Genomic DNA, 27,969 nt, shown 5'->3' on the forward strand with positions numbered 1-27,969 from the left:
AGAACAAAGACCACAGACTGGATGGAAGTCTTCAACCATGGAAATAGATTTTCTCCCAGTTCTGGAGGCTGGAAGTCCCAGATCAGGAGTGCTAGCAGGTTTGTTTTCTTCGTCTTCTTCTTCTTCTTTTTTTTTTTCCAGATTTTTTTTTTTAAAATTTATTTGACAGAGAGAGATAGAGAGATCACAAGTAGGCAGAGAAAGGTGGGGGCAGGGGGGGAGGTGAGCAGGCTCCCAGCTGAGCAGAGAGCCCAATGCGGGACTTGATCCCAAGACCCTGAGGTCATGACCTGAGCCAAAGGCAGAAGCTTAACCCACTGAGCCACCCAGGTGCCTCTTCTTCCTGTTCTTCTTCCTGTTCTTCTTCTTCTTCCTCTTCCTCTTCTTCTTCCTCTTCCTCTTCCTCTTCTTCTTCTTCCTCTTCCTCTTCCTCTTCCTCTTCTTCTTCTTCTTCTTCTTCTTCTTCTTCTTCTTCTTCTTCTTCCTCCTCCTCCTCCTCTTCCTCCTCTTCCTCCTCCTCTTCTTCTTCTTCTTCCTTTTTTAAAAGATTTTATTTATTTATTTGACAGAGATAGACACAGCAAGAGAGGGAACACAAGCAAGGGGAGTGGCAGAGGGAGAAGCAGCCTTCCTGCCCAGCAGGGAGCCCCATGCCAGGCTTGATTTGGGGCTCGATCCTAGGACCCTGGGATCATGCCCTGAGCCAAAGGCAGACATTTAACAATTGAGCCAACCAAGCACCCCCGTTTGTTTTCTTCTGAGTACCCCCTCCTGGGCTTGCAGATGGCTGCCATCTCCCTGTGTGCTCCAGTAGTATTTTCTCCATGTGTCTGCAAGCTCCCCATATATCCTCTTCCTCTAAGGAGGACACCAGTCCTACTGGATTAGCACCCCCATCCCACTCCCTTACAACTTCATTTAACCTTAGTTATCTTTTTAAAGGTCCTATCCCCAACAGTTACATTGGGGGTTATGATAACAACATCCGGATTTGGGGGATACACAGTCCAATCTATAACAGAAGTCAAAATTCTCCTACCTCAAATAGAAGACACCCACCTGACGAGCAAATCTGTGCCATCAGTTACAATGAGCACAGGCTACTGACTCCTGTAGTGTTAAGGCACAGAATACATTTTTTTCCCTGTGGTTTGCAACGATAATGACAAATTCTCCTTGTTACTATTATTTCTGAGATCCTGCTAACATAAGTTTATTTTTTTTAGGAAACCCAGCAGATCACTGTTGTAAATAATTATTACTGTTTCTATGTGCAGACTAACCCTCAGAGCCATACCAGCTACAGTGTGTGTGTCATTTTTTTCCCTCCTGTCACCCTCTTTTGACCCTTGAAGCCCCCCCCCCCATCCTCTTGGGTAGACAGTGTGAAAACTGACAGAGTAACAAATGTTAGAGTTAAGTTTAACAGTGGGGTTGTCATTCATCTATACAAAGTCCACATTCCTAGTTAAAATTAAAGGCATATTTTTATGTAAGATTTTCATAGTGATTTTATATTTTTAAAAATTAAATGTATTTCTTTATTAACTGCTGCCTTCGAGTATCCTGATCACTAAACCATACATCACATCAAAATTTAATGGTTATTTATTTACTTAATGGAATATTACTATTTAGAATAACAGATTTCTATCCTCACATCCATATTTTATATTCCCCTAATGTTTTCCTGGTTGAGTTTCCAATCCTTACTCCTAGACATCTTAACCTTAATCATGTTCATTTTGTTTCTGTGCCCTGAATACAAATAGCTCATTTTGCAACACATCAGCATATAAATAATTTTACCTTTTTTTCTTCTTTCTGACCAAGTTTCTTACTTTGCAAATCTACCTTCCACCTATAACCCTAGCTCAGAATCCTTTTCTGCACAATTGTTAGTTATAAACATACATTTTATGTTTTAACCCATGTAACACCACCACTTCAACATCTTTGAAGAAAGAAGGATCCTCTAACTCAGGAAGGATTATTTTACCATTCTGATTTGATCTTACTCTAGCTCTAATTCCACATCTCTTAAAACGCCATTTTTTTTTTAATCTTTGCCTTTGCAGAAGAAAGTCTATTAATCCACTCTTCCAGGCCTAAGGACCCAAAAGTCTATTCAAAAACCAGTAAGATTGCTTTTATTGCTTGTTCCTGTTTCTGAGGTGCTGTAATTCTATTGCATTCAGAAACTAGAATGTCTCTCATCCCTTATCTCTGCCACACAAGACTTTTCTTAGAACTTTAAGATATTGGGCAATTTTACTTGTTGCTTCCTGCTGCACCTGGTTTGCAAAGGTTGGGAAGAAGATGAGAAGGGAGATCAGAAGGCAACAGTTTCCAGAGAGACACTCCCAGTTTGGGAATGTCTCTGCAATATTGCAGATATCAGGGAACATACAGATGCTTCTGGGAGGTACCAAGTTATAGTGTTAGGGTTTTCAACAATTAAATTCATGAGGACACTTTTACAGTATGCCAGAAAAAACAATGAGTTCCCATGTTATATCTGTACATTTAAGATGTGCTTATAAATAACTATGTAACAAATGCTATTGCATTCAGTAATTTAAAATTGTATTCCATTAGAAAGTAACATCTACATACTTCTGACATTTGTGCACATGTGGGAGGGATATAGGATGTATTTGGGCAACAGGCTCTACTTCCTACCTTTCTGAAGGGTTATGGCCCCTACAAATAGTGATATTGCGCCTCTCCCGAAGGCTACAACTTGGAAGCCAATATGAGACTTAAGAACTGAATTTTATGCTCCTCTTCCACTGTGTAATTTGGGGCCAGTTACCTACTCTCTAAAGTCACTGAGTTTTGTGAGGCTTCAAATTAAATAAAGTATTGTGCGTAGGAGCCCTCCATTCACTGACAAACAAGATATACATGCAAAGGACACTTCTCTCAAACCCCAGAGAAAAAGGCCTGTATGAGGATTGCATAGGATAGGACCAAAAGGGCCACAAAACTCTGGCAGCCCCTTTCGAAGACCACCCCAGTGGAAATACCTAATGGATGGGATAACAGACTTCCTGGTTTCCTCCTCCCTGGCCCAAACTCTCTTCCAGCTGAGATGCTGAAAACAGATTACAGCCCCTCTGAACTAGTCCTTGCTTCCATATTTGATAACATGCCATGTTAAAGACATTCCATTGGGAGGAAGATTCTCTTTCCTCTGCCCTTTTCTAAATCCTTGACTGTGACCCCTGCAGCAAAGACTGACCTTACAAATTGAATACAAGTTCTACAGGACATAGGAAACTTCATAAGGAAACAAAGATCCAAAGAAGCAGTTAAGCTTCAGTGTTTTTTCTGCCAGCTGTGATGAAGAGTGGCATTGTGGAAAGACATGACAGGACAAAGGGGGCGAGATGAAGTCTGATGATGCACTGGGACAAACTTAGCAAGGCTTGTTCCTTCAAATTTTGCTTTGCATCCCTTAGACTTTGGAGACAAGGATGCTCCTTTACCTGTGGGTATAGAGGTTTGAAAATCTGCTTCAGAGGAAGGCCAGAAAGTCCTTCCTGCATCTACCACCAAATTCCTTTATTTGAAATAGTCAGTATGCCCTTTTACCATATTTTGAGAGACTGTATCCTGAACTCTGTCACTTCCAAGGATCCCTCTTACCCTAGTTTCCCACTGAAACTCATTTTACCTACATACAAACACAACACAATTTAACAGTTTGTTTTCTTTGGAATACCATTGGAAGAAAGCAAGATATTAGAACAGATTTCGGGGGGACAGTTGGGGAAACAAACAAAAGGTAGTTTTTCCAGTTTACAGCATCATGGCACACATTGGAATAAATCTATAAATTAAGATAAGGCACCTCAGTGCTCAAAATAATATGTCTGAAATATTCCGAACTCTTGAATATATGATGTGAAAGTGACGTGGGAAACAAAGGCAGAAGAGAGAGTAGACAAAATTCAATGTCCTTACATATGAGCCATTAAAGCTATTTAAATGTTGTTCCAGGAAGCTCCCAGATGTCTTAATGTTAATGCCTTGCTAGAGCAGAGGGGCGGGCGGTGGGGCGGGGGGGACTTTACTTTGACCATAGCAAGGCCTTGGGTGTCCTGAGTCTTCTTTAGCATATGAAAATCCTTCTGGAACTTCCCTTACCTTTACTTCCCTCAGTCCCAAAAGTATATAATGCTTTTCACAATCCCAGGGCAGCAGCTCTCTCTGCCCAAGGGTCCTGTCCCTGTGCTTTCATAAAATCCCCTTTTTGCGCCAAAGACATCTCAAGAATTCTTTCTTGTTGGCCATCGGCTCAGGAACCCACCAACACAACATCCCAAGAACTATACTGAAAGGAAATCTAATTTAGGTCACTTAGTAACACAGTTCTGAATGTTCTCAAATAATAATATGTATACTTTTTAAACAAAATCAGATTATATGTTGATAGATAGGATTTGTGAAAGGATCCTGGCTCTAGGGTTTCCACTTTGGTAAATATTAAGCCAATTTAATGAAATAACCAACAAAGATGTCATTTAGTGCCAGTGTGATCAAACGTGCGTCACGCTTGGTGGGACATGATTTGTCACTGGAGCACCTGTCTGCTACTAAACAGAGTGCAACCAAGTCCACTGCCTCATTTATTGAGCACATTATGAAGCCATCCACTAGTAATGATTTTCAGTCTTTGCTGATCTCGGCCAGATTTGAACAGCTGACCTGGAGATGCGAGATTCTGTCTGGCCACCCATTACTTGTGATGGTATGGGTTGCAAATAGTCTTTTGGGGAAGAAAAAAAAAAACAAACTACTTAAAAAGGGGATACATACTGCTTCAGTGTCTTCAAAGGACTTCCTTTGTTTATTGTTTCAAAATGTCTCTTTCACTAATTTGCTTCAGAGATTTGCTTCCATTATTAATATTTAGAATTCTGAAAGAATGTTTTATGCAAAGAAGGGATTATAAGGTTCAATCAAGCAATCCTGCTGAGAAATACAATCAGAATATATTCTTTAAATTTTCCTAAGAATGATGGAAAAGAGTATGTGAAAATGTGTTTTTCTAGCAGTCTTACAAATATTCAAAAGCTACCAGATCTCTATCAAATGCAGCAAACTAGAAACCAAGTGAACAAAATAGTATCTCATAAATATTACGACACTGACAAATTAAAAAGTAGCTCACAAAATTGATCAGAAGCAAAGGGTATGAATAAATAGATGAAAAATACATATATAGCTTTTGCCCATCCAGTCTGCACCTCCTTCACAGCAAGATGCTCATAATTTAGAGAATATAAGTTACCCTGGAATGGTAATTAGATATAACTTTCAAAGCAAGCTGAAAGGCTGGACACCTTTGAGTAAGGGTTTTCGTAAATACACTATTAACATCGGTATGATAATTTATAAGATTCTTATGTAAAGATCTCTTCTCACCCTTTGTAAATTACTTCCTGACCCTTCCCTGTAGATATGTTATTACTTTTCTCACTACAACATGACTTTCTGACAAGACCGGCCGATACAAATTCCTATCCTGTAAGTCTCTGCAGCATGATGCAGGTTTCTCTAATATCAGTTCTAGTGCATTTCCGCATTTCCTATAAAACTATCACCCACATGCTCCAGTGTAAAATGAATATCACATTTAAGTGACTCAGTTCAAAAGAAAAAAAAAAAAAGTTCTTTACAGACCTCTCTTTGAAACTTAAGGGGATCCAAGTACATGATCCCAGCAACTCTTAAGTATTTCCCAATTCAAGAGCACCCAAGCTCCAGAAGCTTACCATCTGTCTTATAATAGCAACCTTTTGAACTTGAATGGATCTTCTGCCTACCGTCTCCTACTCTACAGCATATTCCTTTCTGTACTCTGTGACCTTTCAGATAAATGATCTGGCAAGTCATATAACCTGAACTTCAGTGACTGTCCTAGAAAGGCAGTTCATCTGCTGCACTCCCCTCTTTTTTTTTTTTTTTTTTTTTTTTTTTAAGGAAAGTAGAGAAGTAGCTTTTCTCTTTTTTCAAAAGGTGAGAATGCACAGGTGTGTACAAGGCTGCGGTAAGGGTTATGCTGAACGCAGAACAACAGCCCCTATAATGTGTTGGTTTTGTTTTTGTTCTTTTGTCTCACACGTGTGATTGAAACTCAGAGATGGCATTTTTGCATCCAACAGCAAATAAAAAGTCTATATGGCTTATAGGTTCGTGAGCAAGCTAGCTTTTTATGTTGTTTGGTTATATTATCTCTACAATAGTTTGTTTAAAAGAAAAATGTTAGCAACGTACAAAAGAGTGTTGAGAAACATAACTCAAATTTAAACAATTATTGTTTAGTGCAATGTACTAAGTGCTTTACATACAAAGCTCATTTTATCCACAACTATCAAGTAATAGTTTACCTCAAATTTTATAGATGATGAAGCCAGGGCTTGAATAAGTTAACAATTAGTTCACTGTTAGTAAGGAAATGAAATACTAGATTTAAAACCAGAGTTTGTCTCTAAAGCAAAATATTTTAAACAGTGTTCTATCCTCCATGACCCCTATAGAAGAAGGAACCCATATACCTTCTATTAGTAGAAGATAGTAATGTAGGAAAGATGTTAGGATTCAAACCTGACAGCCAAGGAAGAATTCTTGAGATGTCTTTGGTGCAAAAAAAGTGATTTCATTAAAGCATGGGGACAGGACCCATGAGCAGAAAGAGCCACACTGGGGTCATGAGGAGTGGCCCATTATATACCTTCAAGTTCAGAGGGGATTAGGGATAGTCTAAGTCTCCAAGGAATTTTGGAAGCAAGGTTTCCAGGACCTTGAGGGGGCTAGCTATTACTGTCTAATAAAACCTGAGTCATGAGACCATTTGGATGTACAGTGGCTGGTCATATGCTTGGGGGATGATTGTCAACATATATCTTGGGGAGCAGAGATAAAGGAAGTCTCCAAAGGAATTTTTATATGTTCAATTAGATTTACAGGATCCTGAGGGTTAGGCTAAGATTGCCCTTTGAACTTAGCAAAGTGTTAACATGGAGGCAGCTGAGTTTTTAGAAGAACATCACTCTCCCTGTTTCAAGAACTTGTCAATGGACTGTAAGTAGTAAGGAGATTTAAGTTCTTCTTTTGCCTTTGTTCCCCCACATCATTCCCCAGAACAATTCTGACCCTTAAATCTTTAAGGTTGCTGAGGATGAAAAGTCTTATCTTTCTGCTGAGTAGGGGTGTAGAGATGTCCCTCCGTATGGGTCAACATTGGTTAGTTGGGGCTTGTATAGATATAGGAGTTACGAAAACAGAGGCAGTTAAATCCAAGGGAAACCATGTGTGTGGATCTTCCTGAGTGGAAAGGATCATTTGACAGCTTGAAGTTATGGCAGTGAAAGAGTCACAGCACTAAGTGGAGAGACATTGGATAAAACAGCAAAACATGATTAGAACAACAAAAAGAAAAAGGAGGCCAAAAAAGAGTTCTTTGATAACTGACAAAAATCCTCTTCCAGTCCAGAAGTTTAACCAGTCATGAAAGGAAAGAGAGGGATTACTTAAAGTACCAAATTGAATATTCATGCCAGTTAGAAACCCAGAAATTTTTTGGTAGTAATCTGAAACATAAACACAGCATTTTGTTCTTGTGATAGCGCACGTTCCATCTTGGGCAGCGGTTAAAACATCCAAGGCCATTCTATTTTGTAAAACTGCTTCACACATTCGTATTACTTCAGTAGTTGGTAAAGAAATGTTATCTTGAGTATTACTTAGGGCTTTGACCATGGATTTATTTAGAGCTTCCATGTGCCAAACAACATTGTCCAGTCCCAACGAGGGAACAAAAATGGAGGTTAGGTGGTCATACCAATGAAACACAGAACGTGTCCACCATCATTTTAAATTTGGAAGGTTGTCTGGGTTCATAATGGTTTTAACAATGCATCCATGCACCCAGGCAAAACCCAGAGTACAGCAGCCTATCCAGCCTAGGGGAAGTCATGGACCTAAGTTAGAGTCTTGTAGCCACTGGGTCCCATTAGATGACAGTCATCTAATTCTGGGTATCCTTTAAATATGTCAAGATATCAAGGGCTGGGGCACCTGGGTGTCTCAGTTGGTTAAGCAACTGCCTTCGGTTCAGGTCATGATCTTGGAGTCCCGGGATCAAGCCCCACATTGGGCTCCCTGCTCAGCAGAGAGTCTGCTTCTCCCTCTCCCTCTGCCTGCTGCTCTGCCTACTTGTGCTCTCTCTCTATGTCTCTGTCAAATAAAAATAAATTAAAGAAAAAAATCTTTAGAGATATCAAGGACCTCAGTTTGGAGGACCATCTTTTGAATTCGTGTAATAAGAGGCAGTCTGTTGTCCCTTTGAAGGGCCCAAGGGAGTCCAAATCTAGGGATAATTTATCTTAGCAAAGTTCTTGTCTCTCAGTGGCCTTTTTATCCAAGTGAGCAGCCTGGTGTAAACCCTGTACTTCCTTCCATGGTTATTTTTGGGTATAAAGATTTTTCCTTCATTATTAACAAGCCAGTCCTGTGCATTTTTTTAATATCCTTGTTCCTGAGCTCTGTGAGCTTCTTGGTCTGAATAGACTGGACTTACGGACTTTTTTGGAGTTCAAACTGGTAAAAGACTTAATATTTGATTATTTTATGCTGAGTGCTTGGCTACCCAGTCTACTGAATTATTTCCTTTAGATTCTAAGGTGATATCCTTTCTATGTCCTCTGAGGTGAATTGAAGATACTTCCTTAGGTAGGTATACAGCTTCAAGAAGAATAATAATTTCAGGTGCTTATTTGATTGGGGAGTTATAGCTCAAAAATAATCCCTTTTTCTTCCAAATTGCTCTATAAGCATGTAGAACTAGGAAGGCATATTTGGAGTCAGTATAAATATTAATTTTTAAGGCTTTGAGAACTGCAAAACACAATTGAGTGCTATAGCACACCCAGCTTTTCTTAGTCCCTTTTCCATGAAACTATTGCTATCGGTAAACCAACGGTCATTGGCATTTTCAATAGGGGAGTCTTTTAAATTGGGTTGACTAGAATGAACAGGACCACCAAAGCAGAATGGTGCAGCGGAAGCGTGCTGGGCCCATAGAATGAACAGGACCAATAACCTTATGCTCTATAGAAGTATAATGGTCAGGTCCCAGCATAAGGGTAGCTGGTTTTAAAGTATGACAGGTTTTAAATATTATTGCAGGCATATCTATATGCATAGCCTGGTATTTAATAGGTCAGCCTCCCATCATCCATCAGTAGCCTTTGGCCTCCTAGACACTCTGGACTTGATGTGAAATCCTTAGTCAGAGACTGTCCCATAGTGAGCTCTGAGGCTCCTTTTACCAAGACGGCTGTCGTATACTTGGCAGAAGCCTTTGTTTGCAATTGAACCTCAACAGAAGTGCCTTCTAGGATAAATACGGCGAAGGGATAAAACCATCAAGAAACTTTCCTTGTTTGAAGTCTAGCCTTAACAATATCCTAATTATGAGGAATCACTGGCAAGTGGGAGAAGACTTGTCTCGGGAGATAAGGACATCCCCAAGTGCATTATCCAATCCAGTCATAAAGTGGGGTCATCCATTACCTCCACTAGTCCATAGTTAACCCCATAGAATGGGTTACACTCTGGCCTTAAAGGAACAATTTTGTCATCCCAGCCACACAGACTTAATCAAGGTGAGAGCTGAGTTATATAATTGTTGGGGAATCCATGTCATTATTTAGCTGTTCATATAATCATATGTCCATGGGATTCTGTTATTATCTCCACAGAATAACAAGTAAGAAGATTGTCTATGAGCTATTGTGGCAATTTCTCTGAAGTTTACCTCAAGTTGTCTAACTTAAGTAAACAACAAACATTTAAAGACAATCAGATCTAGAATTTAACATCCACAAAGGTGTGTTACTGAAACACAATTTTTCTCTCTAAAATCACCCTGATTTTCAGAAATAGCCAAATCAAGACCAACTTGTTTGCAAGACAAGTCCAACAAACTCAGTCAAATTATTTACATAAGCTCAGGAAGAATAGTGACTGATTATAGATCTTTTAAAGATCTGCTTTGCTGGAACTTTTATAAGGAATCTCTAGGTTGAACTTTCAGTAGCCTCTCTAGGGCAGAAGCCTAGCCGAGTACTTGACATCAGACATACCTGTAATACCTATAGATATAGGCCGACTCCTCTTCATAATGTCCCCAAAGCACCCTGAGGTTCCTGCACTTGCCAGGAAGTAACATTCTTTCCTTACCCAGTGAGGCTGCTGGGAACTTTGTAAGCAAGGTATCAGGCCAACAGTTCCAAGGACCTTTATGGCTCTAGGTTTCAGAAGGTCAACCTTAGTTCCTTAAAGTTCTTTGGTCATATCTGAGGCTATGCAGGTCCCTCAAATATGACATTCCAGTCAAAGCCTTGGTAAAATAACCAGTATTTCCAATCGTGTCCTATTACAAGGAGAACTTAATGCAAACGACTATGATTGCCATGGAAGAAAGAATACTTACTGAGACCTTCTGAATTTACTTACACACACACACACACACACATATCTATGCATATAACCAAAAATATATACACACACGTATATGTATACACATATGTGTGTATACATATGTGTCTATATCTATATAATTATCTCTCTTTTCTAATTTCTGTACATTTCCCTATCATGAAAATGATTTTGTGAAGTTCATTATGTTTTCATAAAAGTATAAGTGAAGGACGGAGGAAAGCATTAAATTTTAATTCCCTTGGTTTCAGTCCTGAGGTGATCAAGCCATTAAAGCTATTTAAACACCTTTCCTTTGGTATTCAAGATTGCAGCATGCTGTCTTGAGGCAATGTAATGCTGAAAAACAAGACTTTAATGATAAAAAAAAAAAAAAGAGGAACAAAGACTGAGCTACTCTTGTCAGTGTGAGTAGGTAAATAGCGCTAATCTGTCTTCATTATTGCCATGCAGGCTGCAATACCAGGTGGGAGAATGTGTAATATCTTTTACCATCATCCAAGAGCTAAGTACCATGAAGAAACTTAAAGGCAGAATTATCTTTGATCAACAAAAATGTGGCAATCATTTCAGTCTGAAATTGCCTTCAGAGGATTTTGACATCTTTCTGTGAAGATGCAAAGACCTCTCACTTTCCCATATTGTCATTTTTTCTTTAGATTGTAAAGTTTGTTAGATTTGAATTCTTAGCACAAGCTGCTTCTTAGGGAGAGAAAAAAAAAATCTCCAAAACAATGAAACACCTTTATCAGATTTTTTTTTGGTAATCCCCCTAAAGACATAAAAATTAATCTAAGTGAAAAATTGTAACTCCAAAACAATGAAACACCTTTATCAGATTTTTTTTGGTAATCCCCCAAATGATCCAGATTTTCTAAATCCCAACTAATCAAAATTGGGCCCATGCAGAGTTGTTAAATAAGTAACATTTGCCTAGGGGTTCTTCCCACTGCTTATAGGACATTTTTTTTAAAGATTTTATTTATTTATTTGAGAGAGACACAGTGAGAGAGCGCATGAGCGAGGAGATGGTCAGAGAGAGAAGCAGACTCCCTGTGGAGCTGGGAGTCCGATGAGGGACTCGATCCTGGGACTCCGGAATCATGACCTGAGCCGAAGGCAGTCGTCCAACCAACTGAGCCAACCAGTCGTCCCCATGTAGGACATTCTTGAAAGAATTCATCATATCCAAAAACCAACCTATGCCTCTTTCTTTCTTCACACCTAAGCCCCACCCCTCATCTCAACCACCATCTGCTCCTCTTCAAGTGTTCCCCATGTTAGTAACTGCACTTTTCAAACGTGGAATTATTAAAAAGTTATGTACTCATCCTTGATTCCACATCTAATCAATCTTCAAGTTGCTCATTCTACCTTCTAAATACTTCTCGAATTTGTCCCTTTTACTCCATTCTCATGTAAATTTCCCACTATCTTCTATCCCTCTTAATCTGTTCTCCACCAGATAACTATTAAGACCCAGTTAAGTGAAATCTGATACTGCTACTCTTTTGTTTCAGCTCTTCAAGAGATAGAATAAAAGCCAAGTTATTTTATGTTACAAGACCCCATGTAATCCAGACCCTGCTTACATCTTCAGTTTTTTTTCCTAGCTCTCAATTCTTTTCTCAGTTACTTCCAAAACTGTTCAGCAACTAAACATAATTAACAATTAAAGAATCAGAAATATACATAGCAAGTCTGGTAACCTAAGAGTAGTTACTATGGTTATAATAATAAGTAATAATAATTAATAATATTGTGGTTTTAATAATAAGTAGTTATTATGATTTATAATAATAAGGCACATTATATGAAGAGCTTTAAGGAGATAAATTTAGACTAGAAAGTTGTGATTATTCATGGAGAGACATAATGACATACTAAGGAATATGGAATTGATTTATTCTGAAGGAAATGGGGAAGCCAAGGGAACACGTGATCCGTGTGATAGCTTAGGATAATAAAGCTTAGAGCAATAGGTAAAATCAGGTGGAGTGTGCAGGCCTGGACTGGGAAACAAATAAGGAAGCTATTAAAAGGAGCTAGAAGTAATGAGAACTTCCATTATGGTAGTGGCTGTAAGAATGAAAAGAAAGAAATCAAAGGCAGAATTATAATGAAGGAAGATTGATAGTTCTCAGCAAGTGATTGCCTGAGGGAGACAAAAGAAGAGAGAAGAGTCAAAGGTAACAGAGGATTTGAGCATAATGAGTAGGAGGAAGACGGCATCTTCAACATTTAAGACATACTGGAGGAAGAAGACACTATGTCCAGCTCCAGCCATACTGGGTTTGAGTAGTACTGTGACATGCCATTCCCATAATGTTCAGAGACGAAAACTAAAAATTTCAAACAAAGTCTTTTTTATTCTGAGTCACAGATTTTCACTGATGATTATTTTTTTCAAACACTGTTTCCCTTGGTCCCAGTATAGGGAAAAAATAAATTACATGGCCTAGACATTTATAATTCTGTAAGGGAATATTCAAGTCCTAGTTGGTATAGGACAAAGCAAGACTGGCTACAGAATTTACAGGGCTTGGTGCAAAATGAAAATTTGAGGTCCTTGGTTTAAATATTAAGGATTTTAAGACTATAACATTAGTAGACCAAGTCCAGGGTCCTTCTAAGCATTGAGCTCTGTGTAACTACAAAGATTTCACATCTGTAAGCTCTACTTGTACAAGGATGGAATGTTCTACCTCTCATTTTCATGATTACTAGAAGAAAATATTTTAAGAGTTTATCTACATCCTCTTGCATATCTCAAAATGCCCTTTTAATTCTGATGGGGCACAATGAGCTTTACTCATATTATATGTATTTGATATAACCATAGTTAGTCAAAATCATCTTTGATAGAACTCTTGACACATTTATTATCTGTGAAAGACACAGATATCATGGGGGAAATGGAGAAGAAAAGAAATTGTTGAGAAAAGTAAAACAAAAAAATCTTGTTTTTGCTATATTTCTTCCTGTTTTTAAGTTAAATATTTGATATTACTTTATTTTTTTTTTAATAAGCATTAGCTAGGGATGGTTCTAAACCCTTTATAAATATTAACTGGTGGTTCAGAACAAGCCTGTGAAGTAAACCTATTATCCCCATTTTATGGGTGAGGAATGCAAGGCACACAGAGGTTAAGAATTTGCCCAGGCTTATGCAGCAAGAAGTAGCTGGGATAAAATTTAAAGTAGGGCCCCCTGGCTCCAGAATTCATGTTCTTACATTAATATACTGTGCTATTACCTCAATATGCTACCACTTCCCCACAAACTAAAACAGGGGTAGAATAAAAGGTTACTTATTTTTTAAGTTCCAAGGGAAATGGTTATTTGATATATATAAAAATATTTTTCAAAAAATTGTCTTAAGAAATAAAAAAAAATAAATTAAAAAAAATTGTCTTAAGTAGAATGAACAAAAACGATGAAACATTATTGACAGTATCCAAGAGAGAAATAGTAGAACTTTAGGTAAATTTTGAATAGAACATATCGAGGTAACTTAGCATTATAAATATATACTATCTTTCATTTAAATTCCTACAATCATCTACAACTAAAATTTAAGTCAGTAACTTGCCATCTAATGTAGAAAGTGTGATATTAAGTGTCTACTTTGAAGGGGGAAGGTAAAGAGATTCTTTCAAATTTTTTAATTGACTGCTTGGTATCTTGTTACCTCCATGTCCAACAGTGAAAACTTAAGGAACTCTTGTTTTATTATTTAGTATTCTGTACTCTAATATAAAACCATGAAACCAGAGGCCTTGGGTGTTTCAAGAGGTTGGAAGGGAGACACAAAAGGAGCAGTCTGACTGGAAACAGACATGAGTTGGTGTGCAATCAGGCTCCTAGAGAATAATCTAATTTTAGTTATTTGGGGAAAATCAAAACATGCATGCTATCTTTCTGACATAGGAAAGAAAAAGCAATCACTTAATACCAACATCTACTCTAATTCCATCTTTACCTATCTTCAAACTTCTAAAATCAAGAGGATCATAAAATTTATCTTTCAAAATATGGAGTTGTTACAGGAACTTTTTATTTACTTCCCACAGTTCTTGGTCACACCGCTTTAAAGAATGAAGAGGTAGACCAGACAGAGTGGTGGACAGCAAAGCAAGGTTTATTAAGCAATAGTAAAGTGATAGTACAAAGCTCCGGAAGAGAGAAAAGGATATGAAAGGGTTGCCAGAAGAGTTTCCAAGTCTAAGGGTCTTTATGGGCTTGTTGGTGGACTATTTCCATCTGATGAACCTTCCCTGTCCCCGTCATCCAATCACGTCTTTGTTACCTAACATGTGGAAAAGGGTAGAGGGCTCCTTCCAGGGTGATGTAAAATCCTTTTAAGTGTGGTTTCCTCTTTTTGGGGGTGGAGGAGGCACCTTGTCCCTGCCTGCCTTTCTTCCAACTCTCCTTCATCAGAACTGCTTTTGAAAATTTGAAAATAAAAGTGAGCATTATTTTAAAAATTACACGGGATAACAGGTATATGCCAGGACAGTCCCAGGCAAAGTAGGATAGTCATGTGATTTATAACCAATCCAACCTACCCATCTTCACCTTAGCCTATTGTACATAACTGATCTCCAAAAAATGAAAGCTCATTAAACTCACTCCAAGCTGGTAACATTAGCTAATTGGCCCAGATATAACCATATGCATTTTGTCCATTTCCTGTGACTTGACACATGCATGCACAAATGTTTTTCAGCTCATCCACTCTTCTCAGATATAAGTTAATAAGAAATAAAAGTTTTGAAAACTGAAATCTCTACTTTATCATGCTTATACCAATTTTGAAAGATATGAAAGAAAGATGAGGGAGGGAGAGAAGGGAAGAAAAAAGGGACATAGAGGTCAACTGGCCATTTGGACAGATGAGAAGGATGACTGCCAATTTTAGTATTAACACCTGTGGAATCTGGTCCAGCAATTTGATTTTTATCAATAAGCCCAGGTCTGATGAGGCTTAGAATTAAGAAACGGTGGTCAAATTTAAAGTAATGCCTGTGGGGCGCCTGGGTGGCTCAGTTGGTTAAGCCTCTGCCTTCCACTCAGGTCATGATTCCAGGGTTCTGGGATTGAGCCCCGCATCAGGCTCCCTGCTTAGCAGAGAGGCTGCTTCTCTGTCTCCCTCTGCCTGCTGCTTACTTGTGCTCTCTATCTCTCTGTCAAATAAATAAATAAAATCTTTAAAAAAAAAAATAAAGTAATGCCTATGTATCAACCATATGTGAAGGTACACTCTAGACTTGATATTTATAGATTTAACATTTTTGTTTTGGGCTACTTGTATGAGACCCAAGACTGTAGGACATATATGCATTTGCTATTTTTGCTGATCCACAGAATTATAAACTAAGCATGGGAATAAACCACTTATCTAGCAAGTGATCCCAGCTGACCATGGTCATCACATCCACACCTCAAAATTGGAACTAATGTTCTTCATTTACCACTAGAAAGTACTTTATTGAAAGATTATATGCTAGAATAATGTCTAATAATTCAATGGCTTGGTGGTCTCTATAACAAACAAACAAACAAACAAAAACAACTCCCTTTTCTAAGAATTGAGGTCCACTGTATGCACAAGCAAATCCCTGCTAATGGGTCAATACATTTAAATCCAAAAATATGTCATAAGACTGTTTTGGAGAAACTAAAATTTGGACAGGGAAAGCTGGATGTTCTCACAGGATAGCATGAAGTTACATGAATTGATGGGTCGTCCTTCTCCACTCCAGGAATTTTTCTACCTAAAAAACTGTGGCCCCTTGATTCAGAACACTGATTTCCTGACAAGGTGTTGGATAAACCTAGAATTCATGTTCTGCGGCATTTCTTCTTTTTGAGCGCCCACAAGCACCATTACATCAAGTCAAGCAAGGTACAACTTGACTGAATAGCCTGAAATTTTCTTTTACATCAATCACATTTCAGGCATGTCTATTTGAGGCTATAATTTGGTCACCTTGATCAGACGTGAGCCTATCCCAAGTCTCTACCATCAACCCATTTGTAAATTGTCTCCTAGGTATGCAATAACTTCAGCTCCTCCTCACCTCTTATGATAAGCTGTTTGTTTGTTTGTTTGTTTTCTGTTTCAGTCTCAGAGTGAGATTTTCTTCCAAATTCTGAGCCCTCCTTCAATAACTACAATGATCCAAATGCAGTGTTAGAGAAAATTTAATATTTAGATTTATTCTTTGAATAATTTAAGTCCTTCACAGGAAATCAGTTTTACTAATCTACTGGCTGTGATAGACATTGTTAATCTTTAGAAAAAGCTGAAAATTGAACCAAACAAAATACAATTTTACTTAAAAAATTGAGTTTTATATAAATAGAGGCAAAGAATGGCATAATAGACATTTTGGCAATATGGCCTAAGAATCTTTAAAGCTTTTCTTTTTAAAAAAATCATGTCTCGGGGCACCTGGGTGGCTCAGTGAGTTAAAGCCTCTGCCTTTGGCTCAGGTCATGATCTCAGGGTCCTGGGATCGAGCCCCACATCAGGCTCTCTGCTCAGCGTGGAGCCTGCTTCCTCCTCTCTCTCTGCTGCTTCTCTGCCTACTTGCAATCTCTGTCTGTCAAATAAATAAATAAAATCTTTTAAAAAAATAATCATGTCTCTTTTTTGATAAGGGTTTCAGATGTGAGAATAAGGATTCATGTCACTATGTACTTTGGTTATCTAATTTTTTGCAACTAGCTACCCCAAAATTAAGTGGCTTAATACAACGTTTTTTGTTTTCTTCATGATTCTGTGGTTGGGCAGACCCAGCGTAATGGTTCTTTTCTCTACATGTTATTGGCTAGATTATTCATGTGGCTGCCTTCATCTGGGCATTTGGTAGCACAGCTATGGCTAGATGTCCAAGAAACCTCATTCCTAGATCTGCTGGTTAATACTGGCTATCAACTGGGTTCTGTGTTTGGCCTCAATGTAGCCTTTCTCTCTCCAGTGGTCGCTACTTGCTTCCTCAGAAAGTGGCAGCTGGGTTCCAAGAGAATGAAAGCAGAAGCAAGCATGCCTCTTTAAGCCTTAACAGTAAGAACTGGAACAGTAAGTAAGTTCCAGTAAGAACTGGAACAGTATCACTTTCAACATTTCCTATCAGTCAAAGCAAGTCACAGGACCATTCCAGACCCTTCACAGGACCATTCCACCAATAGAGTGGAAACAGTCTTCACCAAAGTGGGAAGACAGGCACATGTACATAGGAACGGATTTTCGACAGCTATCTTTGCAGATAATCTACCACTCACATGATACCTACTTCTGACGTGAAGTAGTCACTGGAAAAACAAAGGCTATCCACGCATCTGTATTGAAATCAGGGAGGCAAAAAGTGTATTGGATGCTTAACAAAATTTTCTTCCTAGTAATCATGATATAAGTTGTTTCATAAGAGTTACTCCAAACAGTCTTCCCACGCGCTTGAAGTCAATCTTCAAGTCATCAGGTTAGTTTGGTGTTTTTAGGCATTTCCCCCAACTTCTCATTTCATAAAAAAGGTCTGCTCTGGGAAAAAAATTTTTTGGTAAGGTGCAAAAGCAACAAAATTTATAACCTTTCTCCCTCTAGTAGAGCGTTATGTAAGAAAAACAGGTATAAATAATGTTTATCCAAATAATTAAATTCCATCTATATTGATACATCTCTCCTAACAAAATTATATATAGCAAATAACCATCAACTATCATCTACTATCACTCCTGCCTTATACAAAATTCTAATCAAACAGTTCTTTGTTCTGAAGAATTCTTAATGGAAATATTTAGTATGTCAAGCATATTCTGCTTTCAAAAATAAAATTCAGAAAATAAAACTCATGAAGATGTTTCTTATTCTCCAGTATTGTATTTGAAAAGAATGTGTTCCTTTCCCCATCCCCCCTCTGGGAAGTCTAGTAAGCCTAGAATCACTCAGCAACAAATTCTAAGACAGACTGAAAGGAGAAAGGAAGAAATTCCTGGTCTCCAAATGGCAAAGTCCACTCACACATTGGGATAGAATACATCATAGTCTACTGGAAAGTTCTGACTAGCCTGATCTGACCAGGCAGAGAAAGTTTATGGTTTATGTTTTATCTGACTCTACTCTTTCACAACACATCTATGTTTGTTTATCTGGACAACAGTTTTAGGCTTCCTATACATAAGAGGTAGTTAGAAGACATAATACATAAACTTTTACAAAAAAGCATCAACCTGATCTATGCCCACACACACACACACACACACACACAGTGGATATATATGTATACCTATGTATATATACATACACATACACACACACGTGTGTGTGTATGTGTGTGTGTGTGTGTGTGTGTATATATATATATATATATATATGTTTTCAAATACTATTACAGACATAAGAAAAAAGCTTTTTCAAAAGCTGTATGCATCTAATAAAAATTATTTGAAAACTAATCATGAGGGCGCCTAGGTGGCTCAGTCGGTTAAGTGTCTGTCTTCAGCTCAGGTCAGGATCCCAGAGTTCTGGGATCAAACCACACTTCGGCTCCCTGCTCAGCGGGAAGTCTGCTTCTCCCTCCCTAACTCCCCTGCTTGTGTTCCCTCTCTTACTGTGTTTGTCTCTGTCAAATAAATAAATAAAATCTTAAAAAAAAAAAAAAAGGAAAAAACTAATGGAATATTTCAGATTCTAAAGGCAAAATACGGTATACTTTTAAAATGATTTTAAAGGATTTTAAAATTTTTCAATGATTTTGTCAGAATGGAACAATCAGTTTCATTAAAATTAGGGGAAAAAAATAAGTTTGTCAACTGTGGTAGTTAGAAAAGTGCTCCATCCATCCTGAAACCTTCGGACATGTTACCTTACAGGGTAAGAAAGACTTTAGAAAAGGTGATTAAAGTTAAGAAACAGGATAGGACAAGTTTGTCTTGGATTATCTGGGTGGGCCCAATTTAATTACATGTGTCCTTAAAATTGGTGGACCACTCCAAGCTGTGGTCAGAGAAGAATATAGGACTATTGAAGAAGAGTCAGAAACATTTGATATAAAATAAGTCAAACTGCCATTCCTGGCTTTGAAAATGGAAGACAAGGGACACCATCCAAGCAATGTGGATACCCCAGAAGCTGAAATGGGCTGTTACATGGATTCTCTCCATGACCCTCCAGAATGGAACAGAGCTCTGTCAACATGTTGATTTTAGCCCATCTTGGACTTCTGACCTATAAAACTGGAAGTTAATAAATTTGTAATTCCTACACCATTACATTTCAAGCATTTTTTATTTCAATTTTATTTCAATTATTTACTTACCATGTTACAACCGTGCAAACCTAAAAATACATAAAATATTTAGGCAATACCACCATTCAAGCTATTCTTATATATTCCAATCCACTACCTATGTTGAAAATTAACCTGTTGATAAGTTAGCATCGCTTAAATAAGCTCAATCTGTATATAAACCGCATGTCCTCATAGATAGGTTAATACATTTAATTGTATTGTTTCAAAGAATAGCTAATATAATAGCAAACTTTCTACCAGAAGTATTATTCTTTCCTTCCAGTGATGATATGGCAGGTGCTGTCATTACTTAATATTTATATCTACCTCTGTCTTTTCCACACAGACCCCAATGTGAAGTAGGTACTCTGAATTGTAGGCCTTTACAATTTCAGAGGATGATTCTTAATAGGAATAAAGCTACCATTACTATGGCCCTATCCTCCCTGCCTATGGTGGGACCTAAGGTTGGCCAAATGGCAAAGGAGACTAAATAATAAATCTCTTAGGGGATTTTCATTTCCACAGGAAGAGTTTTGCATCCTACCTTTGCCCTTAGATGAAATTTTGATATCATGACTCACAGCAGATATTTTGCAGCTAGAAGGTAATAGCAAAGCACAAATACAAAAAGCCTACAGGACAGTGGTAGATAGAAGAATAAAATAACTTGCTTTGAACTGCCTTTCTTAGTCTTGGTTTTGAAATTTAAAAGATTTTTTATTACATAAGCTACTATTACCTGATTTTCTGCTACTTATAGGTAAACATATGTTAGCATGTATAAGTGAAAAGACACCAAAATATATCCATGTAGTCATAAACAAACCCTTAATTTAATAATTCTTATCTGTGATTATATCTATAGTGGAGTCTAAGGTTTTGAAAATTTAAAATAAATAGGGACGGCTGGGTGGCTTAGTGGGTTAAGCATCTGCCTTCAGCTCAGGTCATGATCCCAGGGTCCTGGGACTGAGCCCCACATCAGGCTCCTTGCTTAGTGGGGAGCCTGCTTCCCCCTCTCCCTCTGCCCACCCCTGCTCATGTTTTTTCTCTCTCTCTCAAATTAATAAATTAAAAAATCTTTTAAAAAATAAAAATAAAGATAAATAAAGAAGCAGGGCAGGGCTTTGGTAAAATTTGGAATTCTCAAAAGTTTTCTTCCATGACAGGAATGTTTGGGCCAAATCCATTTTATGAATTTGCTGTAACTCTTGTAGAGGATTCAGTATTACTTATTCATGGGCTACTGGTTAGTATGAGTTGATAAATGCAGCCATGCAAGGAAATACACTGTTCAAAACCGCTCTGTCCAGTTCTTTGAATGAAGAGATTCGGGAGACAGACATCTGACATAAGTCCAGGAGTCTGATGTTGTGTAGACACAGTTGATGTTGCCATACTGTCATAGACAGTCCTCCCCAACACTGGCCATCAGGATGCCTCGGCCTCTCTAACTCCTTCCATATACACCACCTCCAAGTCCTTTTCTAGAAGGGGAAAAAAAAAATCTGTTTGGGTAGAATTGTAGAGTCTCTTAAGACAAGCATAAGTTTAAAGCAACTTCATATTTAAGAGGAGTTTCTATAAAAAACAAGAAGAGCAAAATAGGTTGAGTTAGGTTTTCCTTTTTAGATCTATTCTTTTTTCTCTGTTCTTTCTTCTTCTTCTTTTTTTTTTTCCCCCTTTTTAACTCCAATCTCTTTTTTCCTTCCTCCAACTTTTGGCACTGTTTTCTCTGTCAAAAATGCCAATAACCTTCCTTCTCCTCCCCCAAATGCATATTAGTCCCCTCATTTTTGCAACTGATATCATTTAAGAAGAAAATAATTTAAATTCATTCACATTAAAGAATGACTGGCTGATAGGCTCAACTACCCCCATAATTATTTTTATTTTAAAACAAGGAGATTATTAACCTAAATTACACTCATTAAAGAAGCAGCTGGCACATAGGACTAAGTTTGCATCTACGCTCTGTCTGTGTGAAACTGACCATGTCCCTCATTCATATCAGGATGCACTTTTATCTTCTAAAAGACAGGTTTAAATTAGAAAATTGTTACAGCTTCTAAAAAAAAAAAAGAAGAAGAAGAAAAGTCAACATCCTATGACTTTTTTTTTTTTAAAGATTTTACTTATTTAAGGGAGAGCATGGGAAGAGGGAGGGTGAGAGGGAGAAGCAGACTCCCTGTCAAGCAGGGAGCCTGATTCGGGGCTCGATGCCGGGACTCCAGGATCATGACCTGAGCCAAAGGCAATCACTTAACCAACTGAGCCACCCAACTGCCTGGGAAGATGATGATTTTGAGTTAGGGGATCTATAGTATATCTTTTCCAGAGCATACATATGAATCACCTAACAAATTGGGTCTATAAATTCTCTCAACTTTGACCAAAAAGATGGTCATTTTAAAGAATAAAAGTATATTTTTAAGCAGGAAAGAAAATTCTATCCCCAACATTTTCTTGATAATTAACTGCCCCCAAAGTTTTTCAGTTACTGCCACACTGAGAATGGGAAAAAAAAAATTATGTGAGGGATGATATGCGATCGTTGGATTCATTTATTCATTAAGGACAAATTCCAGTCCTGTCAGCCGTCTGATGGGTGTGAAAGATGACAGCTGTAGAAACACTACTGCAGGAAGTCCCACACCTGCACGTAGAAAACTTGGAACTTTCACTATAGTCTATGATGTTCTTTAAAATTTGACTTGCTACTATGTCCTAAATAAACAATGACACTAATTAAGGCTAGCATGCCTCCTTTGAACAAACTCAACTCCAGTTATAAAAAGGCAATATGTATACACATATTGTCTAGATTTTAATTGGCCAGATTTTCTATCCGTCGATTGTTTGTGATGAAAGGTTACCAGATGAAGAAAAGCAGCAGTAAATTCTAGTTATTGCTCAGGAAATTGGTGTGGTGCTTCGTTTTAAATGCAAGTCAAAGTGAAATGCTACTAATAAAAAGGCTCCTGACATGCAAAGTTTATTTTAGAGTGGTATAATGCAATTTAGAGTGCTGGAATTCCAGGGTGGGATGTTACACTACTCATTGAGTAGGAAATGACTTGCACTGGGGAAACATTGACCATAACTGAAATCAGTGAGGACGTATGGAGTCTAATGTTTTTATATGTACTATGTCTCCCTCAGGATGCTTACTACTAAATCCTTTACATTAGGATAGGTAGCTTAGAGGTATAGGAGATTTAAATTTAATCAGAAACCAATGAATGGGGGCACCTGGGTGGCTCAGTCGGTTAAGCAATTGCTTTCAGCTCAGGTCATGATCCCAGGGCCCTGGGGTCAAGCCCCACATAGGGCTCTCTGCTCAGTGGGGAGCCTGCTTCTCTCTCCCCCTCTCTGTCTCTGTTTTCATCTTCTCCTTGCCACTCCCCCTGTTGTGCTCCCTCTCTCTTTCTCTGTCAAATAAATAATAGCTTTAAAAAAAGGAAAGAGCGAAAGAGGGAAACAAAGAAACCAATGAAAAGCAAGAGCTGTACTGTGTTAATACATTTTTATGGCATTGGACAGTAGTTTGGAACCACATTAGTCTTGCCTAAAACAGAACAACTGACCCTTAACTTTGCAAAGGTTACCAGTGTGGGTTCCAAATTCTTTAAACCTCCATTGGACATATCCCATGGCATATCTTCATGCTATATATTTTAAGTCTAGATTTTCAAGCATTTTCCTAAGATCTCATTTGCATGACATAAACATTGACACACCCGAAATTTCAATCCAACTCTTACTGCACTCAAGATCTTGTTCCAATTCTTTGTAGTGTAAAATTTAAGATTACCCACTCATTTCAAAAAAACCTGGAAGACTTTTGTGTTAGATGATGAATACACGATACTCACAGGGGGATATAAATTGCGGGGGGAGACAAAATACAAAAACAGGACCATTCTATTTTTGTATACAAAATTAATTTCTTGGTTTGGCTCTTTAGCATCTATTTATAAGACATGGATTTGCAACAGGGGTGCCTGGGTGGCTCAGTGGGTTAAGCCTCTGCCTTTGTCTCACGTTATGATCTCAGGGTCCTGGGATTGAGCTCTGCATTGGGCTCTCTGCTCAGCAGGGAGCCTGTTTCCCTTCCTCTCTCTCTGCCTGCCTCTCTGCCTACTTGTGATCTCTGTCAAATAAATAAATAATCTTTAAAAAAAGACATAGCTTTATAACAGACAGCCCATGTTACCAACCATGTTGAATACTAAATTATGTGAGTAAAAATGGGGAGATTTGTCTCCTATATGCACTCAGCAGAACCCACAGTGGATATATTTCAGATTTCCATTGAATTCTTCAGTTCCTTTCGGCATGTTGGTAGGTCCTGGCTTTGTTGTTGTAGAGAAGACCTATTGCCATTTGTTTCCCGTGAGACTCCGCTGTATGTCACCCGTCTCTCACCATGCTGTGATTTCTCTCCTGGGCTTCAGCATACCCTCCACTTTCTGCTTACTCACAACACTGAACATATCCAGGGTAGGTAGCTAGCCCAGAGGAAATTCAGTCTTCTCTTCTTTGCTCACCATGACCTGGTTTTGTTTCAGTTTAATTCGTTGTACTGGCAACCAATCATGTAGCATTTGAAGGAAATGAATAATGGACTTTATAAAATTGCAAGCAGCTAATAGGATTGGTCTAAAATACAGGCATTGACAGTGGCCATTATTTTTGATCTTCAGATCAACACTATTTCTATCTCCATGATGTGAAAAGGGAAATGCAGGAAAGAAACCAGACCTGCCTATGATTACAAAGTAAGTGTCAGTCAGGAAGGCAGAGGTCTTTACAAATATCTCAGGAAAATGCTCTTTCCAGCATGTGACACTGCCCATCAGAGGTAGTCAATACTTGATCTTTAGATAATGTTAAATTTATAGCATTTATCTGACCTATGCATTAGTTCATAATTTCATGCACATCTTTCTCAGTACACTTTATGGGAGAAGTTACTTGCCAGCATACAGTGGTTTCTGGCTTCTTTTCACACTGGCTTCTGAACACTATTACAGCCTAAAGACTGACAAGTTTTCCAGTACTGAGATTCTTTTCTAAAATGAGTTCTACAGATCTTTTTTATGCATGGCTGAATAAAAGGAAATGGAAATAGGAGATCACCATTCTTCATTCTCTTGCTCAATTTCAGGTCAGTATTTTCTGAGACCCTACTATGTGTTACACTCCGGGATACTCATGAAATTATAGATATAATCTTAAGGTAGGACTACTACAGAAAATACTTGAAAGCCCACCAACCTCAGACACCCTTCTACCTAGCCTTGGGGGTTTGCTATCTTTTTCCAAAAGGGAAGCTTGCTGCACACGTGCTGGGGCTCAGGTTTACTGATGTTAAATGCTTTGTAAATCCAATAAATATAGTTAAGAAGTTTTGATGTTGACCTTTTTATCCTCCTCTTATCTGGAAAGCTGCAGAGATCATGAGCACTATGGTATGTGGGGTGGGAAGCACAGTGCCTATCAGTTCCTGCATGTTTGAAGCTGCAGTCTGTGGCAAAAAAAATAAGATAAAAAATGGGCTCAAGCGTTGCCAGTAAAATACAGACACAGGAGTCTTATGCCATAAGAATCAGCTTTTTGACCCATTTAAGGAAAATCTGTGCTATCTGTGAGTAATGCCTTTAAGGATTGTGATGTATTGTTCTATATTCTAGGAAGATAACTAATAATACTGTGGAGGATAGGTTAACTAAAATAGAAACAATGAGTTAAGTTAGGATACTGTTGCAATAATCCAAACAAAAGAAAAATAAGACCTGAAAAGCTATAGAGTCATTGAGACACTGAGTGGTTTTAAGAAGGAAAAAGAAAGAAGAAAGAAAGAAAGAAAGAAAGAAAGAAAGAAAGAAAGAAAGAAAGAAAGAAAGAAAGAAAGAAAAGAAAAGAAAAGAAAAGAAAAGAAAAAAGAATTCAGTAGAATTTTTAGATATAGTAAAAGGTTAAAATTTGGGAAACTATTTCAAGACTGCTAATTGAGAGTCTTAATGAAAAATGATGTTCTTAGGATAGATAACAAATATATGAAGATCAGTTCGGAAAGAAGAGGTGTTTAGCATCCAGAAAGTTTACATTGGGGTCTCTTAAAACATCTATATGGGGGGAGTAGTGATCCAGAAGGAACAGGGATAATGATTTGGGGGTCAACAATGTTTAGACTAAATGAAAGTCCTGGGCACACAGAGTGATAAGGGAAGGTGATGGGATGAGATTGGAAACATGAAGAAATCCAACACTTGCAAAGGGAAGGGAGAGCCACAGTAGGATTTATGGAAACATCCTGATTGGTTTCGAAAAGAAGGAGAGTGAGAGAAAAAGAGCTGAAAAGAGATTTTTATTTTAAAAAAATATCAAATGCTGTGAAATTCATTTAAGAAAAAAAATCACTAAAAAGCAGGCTTTGACGTTTAAAACAGTTTTTCAGGCAACTTAAATACAATTTAGAGTAATGGAAACATAATTCAGATTGCAGGGCACTGGGGAATGGAAGAAGGAAGTGGAAACCACCCATTGGAAACTAATCTTTTAGGAAGCTAATCCCAAAGACAACACAGGAATGAATACTTATTGCTATAAAATAAGGATTATTTGAGTTGAAGAGGAAAAGATAAAGTACAAAACTAAAAGCCATTGTAGTTATCAGATATTCTGATTCTTTCACTCTGTATGTTCTAAACATTTTATAAAATCCATGGAGACCAGTTTTACAAAAGAAACTCTTACTTTGCGGAGGAAAATCTATACCTTGCTAAGTATAGATATTAAGCCTGTCAGTTTTGAAGATTAAATTTTCAGAGTTATTCAGGACAAGGGGGCAAATATAACTAAAAATCACTGCAAATATTATTTCCAGAGTTCTTAAAAAAGTAGCACTTAAAAAAAAAAAGGTAGCAAATATCAGAATACGGACACTACAAAGTAAAGATAGGTAGATATAGCTCTCAAAACAATAACAGTTAAAAAAAAATAGTTAAAATTGTTGAAATAAAGTAAAATTTAAATAGACATTGTTATGGCAAGATCTCCAGGGTTTATGTGGGTAGCTTAGGAGGTATTTCTGGTTCTTGGTCTAATTAGATCAATGTAAAATGTCATGGTCAGTACGTCGAATATTACTTGGGATAAAATGAATTCTATGGGTCTCTGAGAACAACTTGTACTTGTGGTTTTAACATTCACTATTATTTTAACAAGCAAAATAATATTTGTAGAGTATTTTATATATCAATACACACAGCTATAAATTTTGTAGTTGTCTGACTACCCTTTATTTTGCTTCTTTCCAAGGTAATAAATTTCGCTCTGGACATATGGTTTCCAGCTACAGAAAACTCTCCACACTTCTCTGTGGCCAGGTGGGGCCACTTGACTTCATTTCCCCAATTAAATTGAAAATTTTAAAAATTGTTTTCTATTCCTTTGCATTCTTTTCCATTGCCACAAGATAGAATAGTGATGGGCTCCAGCGTGTATTGGTTTTGAGGTATATTTTCCACAGCATAAAATGCACATTTTCAGTGGATAACTTTGACATATAGATATATATATGTGTGTGTGTGTATAAATTCAAATTAACATAGACTATTACTCTTAATTTCCACATGTCACTTTTCCGTTCTTCTTGTTGTGTGTATTGATACTTCATTTATTATTGTGGCTGAGTGGTAATCTTTTGCATGACTATTCCATAAGATATTTATCCACTATATTTTCCTCCATTCTCCTACTGATGGCAATGTGAGTTGTTTTCAATTTGCAGCTACTATGAAAAGAGCTGTTATGGATACTCTTTTTAAAATTTTTGTGTGAACATATGTTTTCACTTTCTTAAGTAAAACCTAGAATGGGATTACTGGGCTATAGAGAAAGTGTATGTTTAAACTTATATTATAGAAACTTCCAGAACAATTTCCAAAGTGGTTGTACTATTTTATATACCCACTAGTACTATAATTGGACCAGATTTTTACCATGCAGATGAAGACAATGCCCTAAGGGATGGGGAAGCAACTATATGGGAGAAAACTTGGTCCCTGAACAGAGCAATGATTACTATTATCTTTGATCACTTACCTCCTTTCTATTCCATTCGAGTGAGATAAACAGTGACATACCAAGG

General features: G+C 37.6%; 1 long non-coding RNA gene across 2 annotated transcripts; it reads left to right on the top strand.

The window, feature by feature from the left end:
- Positions 1-27,225, top strand: LOC125083343 (uncharacterized). Of its 2 annotated transcripts, none has more exons than XR_007122250.1 (3): positions 1-98; positions 24,848-24,981; positions 27,138-27,225. It is a non-coding gene; the product is annotated as an uncharacterized LOC125083343 (long non-coding RNA). The 2 variants fall into 2 exon arrangements; XR_007122254.1 differs by having other exon boundaries at positions 12-98; positions 24,767-24,981.
- Positions 27,226-27,969: the final 744 nt, after the last annotated feature.

This window comes from Lutra lutra, chromosome 1, assembly GCF_902655055.1.
Source record: "Lutra lutra chromosome 1, mLutLut1.2, whole genome shotgun sequence".
NCBI lineage: Eukaryota > Metazoa > Chordata > Mammalia > Carnivora > Mustelidae > Lutra > Lutra lutra.